We start from the raw sequence: 5,725 nt of genomic DNA on the forward strand, positions 1-5,725 counted from the left end.
GCTCAACTTCGAGCTGCGTAGCAGGCTTCTCGCAAAAGGTCCGAACTTTCACATTACCGCGAGATTCTTTGAAGTATCTTGCGAAATACGCTTAGCGCTATAAAAGCTCGCGCGACGCTAGCTAGTTGTGAATTTTAATACTAAAGAAACGTCTGGTGTGTTGATGAAGCTGCAATTTCTGTAAAATGGCCAGCGGTGCCTCAAAAGTACACAAAGCAGGCGGGTGGAATGCCGTGGCGCGCGCGGCGTGGAAAACACGCCTTACTGGCGCGGCGAAGCCTAGCTTCTGAGCATGCACTTCGCTCAGCAAGATGAAAGCGGCTTATATGGAATGACTTCATGCACTGAGAAGCAAATGCATGATCACGGTGTGGTTAGCGTTCGAATAGGCGAACAATGACGTGTACAACCTCTTATAAATTTTCACGGACCACCACACGTGCTTAATATATAGTAATTTGTACTCATATTAAAATTTGCGCTTCTTTACCATGTAAACGTCTTTCTTACGGGGCTCTTGAAATGTCATGATGTACTTTCTTGTAAACAACGAAACACAGAAAATCTGGAATGCAGGATGAAATATAAAGAATGTGAAAAATAGGCGAAACTAATTCCTAATTCTTTAACTGATAGTTAAGTGAGCGACGAAAAATAGTTTATTCATTTTAGCAGGCACTCACCAAAGGTGACTAAAATTCTCAGTTAAGAAAGAAAGTCGGCAGTGAGCAGATAAGTAAAGGCCTTTAGCAGATTGGACTTTCGCTCCTGTTGCACTTATATCACGCTGAACCGAAGCATACAATAAGATTTTTCATCTGGGATACTTGAGTGGTTATGTTAGAAGCCAGCATGTCCATATCTGCACATTTATAAAGATCAGGCCACTTGAGCAGCACGGTTCGGTAGATTTCGCCCACGTTCAGAAATATAAACTATAATCTGGTCTTAGCGAACTAAAAAGCAAGTTTCCCGACGTTCAGCAAAAGCTGAGTCTTCGGATACCACAACTGAGGCGTCTGACCAGAAGCATTTCTATTTCAAATATATATATTTGCGAATGCTGAAAAGCAGCATTCGCATGCTTAACGAAAACGTTTACTACTGTGCCTTTGAGCACAATTTGCCGTGTATCATACCGGGCCTCAGTCATCCGCAACAGTATCTAAAGCGCACACAATCCCAGATAGGCCACGTCACGTGGCAGAGTCAATGACTTGTCAAACATCACCAACTCCCCATGGCGCGAAATTCCAGGCTTCCTTCAGGCGGGGCGACATAGTAGTTATAACAAACTGATGCAATATCTCATTAAATAAAATTTCGACTAGTTGGTATTCCATTCTTGGTGGGAGGTTTTTAAAGCCGTCTCCTCGCGGCTTTTTTTTCCTCACTTCCCTCCACACACTGAATGAGAAATAATAACAAAAGAAGGAAGATTCAGAACAGGGTCTTATAGGTGCCAAGTAGTATGCAAGAGAAGAAGATGAACAACGACGCTTCTCGCTACTGAAAGGCTTTAATAAAACCACGAAGATTAAAGGCTCCGGGGAAACCTCACCCAAGTCACGACTGCACCGAATACAAACAATGAATGACTGAGGTGCCGAGACTTACGTTATTCAGTTGCCTTCCAAAAGCTTCATCTGCCAGTGAAGCTATATCAGTGTCCGTTTTTTTTTATCATTCTGCTTGGTGCTTGAGACACTACGATGCAATAATCATGACGATGGTCCCTGTCCCGTCTGCAACTGCATTATGAACATGGTTTATCAACGTACTTATTTCAATAAGAGCCGAAGGGTCAACAATTCATTGATTCTGTCTCGAAGAAAATCACCAGCAAGGGTTGCATTTGTCGAAGTAGTGTTCTGAGTAGTCAGAACGCTACCTCGGATGAGAAATCGCTGCATGTGTCCTTATACAATACAATTTATCACTGTTTTGTTGGCGGTCGGGACGTTGTGTCTTTCTTGGGGCATACTGCAGAGGACGCTCAAGAAAACCATAGACATCTCTCCGTATACAATCCGTTATCTGTCACTTAGAAACTTCAACAACCTCCCACTCGATATGATTGTGCTCCTCGGCTTCATAGCCTCTGCCGGAGCCGGATGTGTAGTAGGCATCCTGAAAGCCATCCTTTTTCGGGGAGTCTGCAGTCTGCACGTAAAAAGTCGCATGCTTCTCAGGAGCAGCCGCAAGATTTGAGAGAGATACTGAATGAATGTGTGCTTGCGTGGTATTTAGGTATTTTATGTACGGTGTGGTCTTTTTGAATTTCTGTTTGTGCTGTTTCTATGTTTGGTTTTCCTTGTAATAAAGACAAAAAAAGTGTCATTGTGGCCTCGTGGTTAGAAAATCGGGCTGCTGAGCTGGGGCCTGGGGTTCAAGCCCATCATCGGACACGTATTTCAATTTTTGTAAAAATTAAAGGTTCTTGCCCTAAATAAAGATCTGCGACCTATACTCCGCAGATTTTAGCTCTGTTTGTATTCGCTGATTTAGATAAGCCAAAGAATTTCAGCATCCGTTTAGTTACGGGCTTCCGAAATGAACTTGAAAAAAGGGGTACCCGCGAAACACAAAGGACGCGCACACAAGGAAAAGGTGTTAGACACGGACGGACTTACCTCATTTCTTCTCCATTGGGCTCTTTTCTGTGTGTTCTTCCCTCACAAGACCGAGCCAACGCCTGTGCGTGTGCCATCGCCTTCACCACATGCAAAGCGCGGTTCCTGTCATCCAGCTAATGCACCCGAAATGAAGTTTCTTCTAAAACGACGCAATTTCGACTGACACAATTTGTCAGTGATATTTGTGGCTATTGAACGACTCCACCGGTCCACAAGTATTGGAACGTGTACAAGCATCGCACCATCGCATTTCTCTTCCACGAGCTGAGCCACACCAACCGAAGACCTGCGCCACATGTTTTGCCTTTCCTGGTGTGTCCCGTACGCTATACCTCATGGTGGACCATTGGCCACGACCTCACCGATTCACAACCTAGCATAGCCAGCTTTACAAATAATGGCAACTGGACCAAAGGGGTCAAGCAATAGTGTTTTTCTCCGTCTCCTTCTTCTGTTTTCACCTAAATTGGCATACTACCGGCAACATGTCTATTCTGCACGCCTCACTAGGCGCGAGAAGCATGTAGTGGGTAACAGTGGAACAGCGTAGGAAGTACGGTAGGGACCAAGGGTATCGAACATGTATGTCATATGGGGTTGTCATCTCCAAGATAACGGTATTTCCAGAACCCTTTTGTTTTTACCTTACTTTAAATTTTGTTTCTACCCCTTTCCTCCTGGCCAATCGCACTAGTCTCCATCGCTTAGACGACACATTTTTCTCGGAAGTAAAGATCCTTGGATCTTTCGAAGAAGAAAGAGCTCCAGTATGCACAAGGCCATCAAAGCGCTGATGCGCTTCTTGAAAGCAACTGGACTAGACGAGCGCTTGTGATTATATGTATACATGAGTGAACACCCTTCTTCAGGTGCACGCACACAAACTCTCATTGTCCTTTCTTTCGCTTTCGCCACGTGTGGGTTAGCCACAACGGGATCCGCCTTCGTTGCCCACCTGCCTCTTCTTTTTTATCTCTCTCGGTCTCTCCCTTTCGCACTTATGGGATGGTGGTTAACAAGCGGAGAAACAAAAAAAGTAATCTATTACATCCAGCATCTTGCATTATAAATGTTTGCGGCGCATTGTCATTTGCATGTTATTGGTGACGTTAATGCAATTAGCAATGTTTCTTATAGTAGTTACATATTTGATGATGATTAGTTCTGCGTTGATTAATATGATCATTATAATGATAGAGGTAACGAGACAGAGACAGTGTTGTGATGTGTACAAGTTCAGAGTGTTTATTAAATAGCATGAAATGGGGGTGCAAAGCACGTGAAGGCCGGGCTCCTCTATCGCCCTTTCCTCTGGACACGCTGCGCCATCTAGTGGCACCACCGCGAAGTCCGCGCAGAGGTCTTTGTGCGGCCTCCAAGAGAGCACCAGTGGTGCCCCTGTGCGTGTGAGCCGCTTGCTGCAGCCGGACTCCTCTCTCGCGCTTCCCTCTGGACACGCTGCACTATTTAAATGCGACGTCGCGAAGACCGCACCCGGCCTCCGAGATGCGTGAGGCGGCGATGTGAGCGAACGCTGATAATGATCTACTCGCTGGCCGCGCGCACTCGTGTCCCGGTTCGTTAAAGCGTCGGGCTGCTGCGCTCGAGGAAGCTGTGTGACGCGGGTTCCATTCCTCCCAGGACCGGACAAATTTAAATCGGTATGATGTCAGCATGCAACCGGTTTCATACCAGCTTGGGTCACTGAATCTGTGCCATACCAGCACACCAGCATAGATCGGCAAACTGAAGGGAACTGACTCAGTCTTACTTATAAATTATTATTACCTTTTTTCTTGAGAGCGCTCTCGGGCTCAGACTCACACAAATTTTAGTCAGTCGGGCTGACTAAGACAGACTAATCAAAATTCTACCGAGCTAGGGTCACTCAGACTCAAACTCACAAAAACTCTGCTCACATGCGTTCCCTCGGACTCAGACTCGCCAAGATTCTACTCAGTCGGCCTGATTCACACTTAGACCCAAAGGTCTGTCTGAGTCTGAGTGAGTCGACTCATGAGCGAGTTCACTGACCTATGCTTACCAGTGACCCAAGTTGGCATGATGGAGGCTGCATACGAAAGTCATGCCGCAAGGGGGAGGGGGGGGAGCTCCCAAACAATGCTAACTATATTAAAAGAAAGCTTATGTCTGTGTGACTATTCCGCCTGCCGCACTATACAATAGGATTAGAATATTTGTGTCAATGTGCTTTCATGCTGCATAATTGTTGACACGCATGAACTCTAGCTGTTACCTCTGTCAGTACCTTTCGCCCCATAACGTAAAACGATTCCAATGTTTTTATTGCAATCTCCTGATGTTATAGGGTGGTGACCCGCAGGCTTGCCTGAACAACCCAATCAAACACTCTCCTCGTTTATGAAAGGTCGCTTTTGTTTGCTCTCAAAACGAATAACATTGCAAACATTGAGCGGTTTTTCTTATCTAATTAGCTGACAAGAGGCGAGGTGCACGCTCAAGTGTACATGGTTTCGATTAGGCTGAACCAGCTCAGTCAATATGGATAACCGGGTGAAGAGGGTGATGCTGGGGTCTGCGATTGGCCCGCGTTCCACTACTTTGCTAGCGGAGGCTGGTCGAAAATTGCAGCGGGTGCAACGGAAGGTTAGGAATACCGCAAAAGCAGATCCTCAGCAGAGAAGAGTTGGCAGAACTATGTTGTAAGCCTGCCGAAAGGGGTCGATAACGCTATACGACCACGTAAAAAGTTTTAATTCACGCAAAATAACCCATACTAACTGGCAGCTGCAAGTAGCCAGTGCATGGGCGATTGGCGGCAGCCTTCTATTCCTTTCAGAACGGTGCAGTCTCCGGCTGTTCAGAAAAACATTCAGTTTTGTTCGGCATATTAATGCCCTTTACGGCATACACTTCGATTTGACGCGGCGAGCTTTCGCGGTTTTCTGACGTCGTGTGACAGACAGGTGAAGTGGGTGCAGCCTGAAAACTTTTGACCAATATCAGGGCGCTAATGGCGCAAAGGCGTCGAGTCATAGTTAATTATTTTTATTTCGTTCACTCTAATCATGCATAATCAGCGTGTACACGTCATATAATATGGGAGC

The 5,725-nt window shown here is 45.8% G+C and overlaps 1 protein-coding gene across 1 annotated transcript in view; it reads left to right on the forward strand.

Annotated features, from left to right (window-relative positions):
* The window catches only part of LOC142584329 (scoloptoxin SSD976-like), a 201,168-nt gene that overhangs the window by 105,310 nt on the left and 90,133 nt on the right, over positions 1-5,725 (forward strand). The window lies entirely within an intron of this gene.

The sequence above is a fragment of the Dermacentor variabilis genome, chromosome 6 (genome assembly GCF_050947875.1).
Source record: "Dermacentor variabilis isolate Ectoservices chromosome 6, ASM5094787v1, whole genome shotgun sequence".
NCBI classification, from domain to species: Eukaryota; Metazoa; Arthropoda; class Arachnida; order Ixodida; family Ixodidae; genus Dermacentor; species Dermacentor variabilis.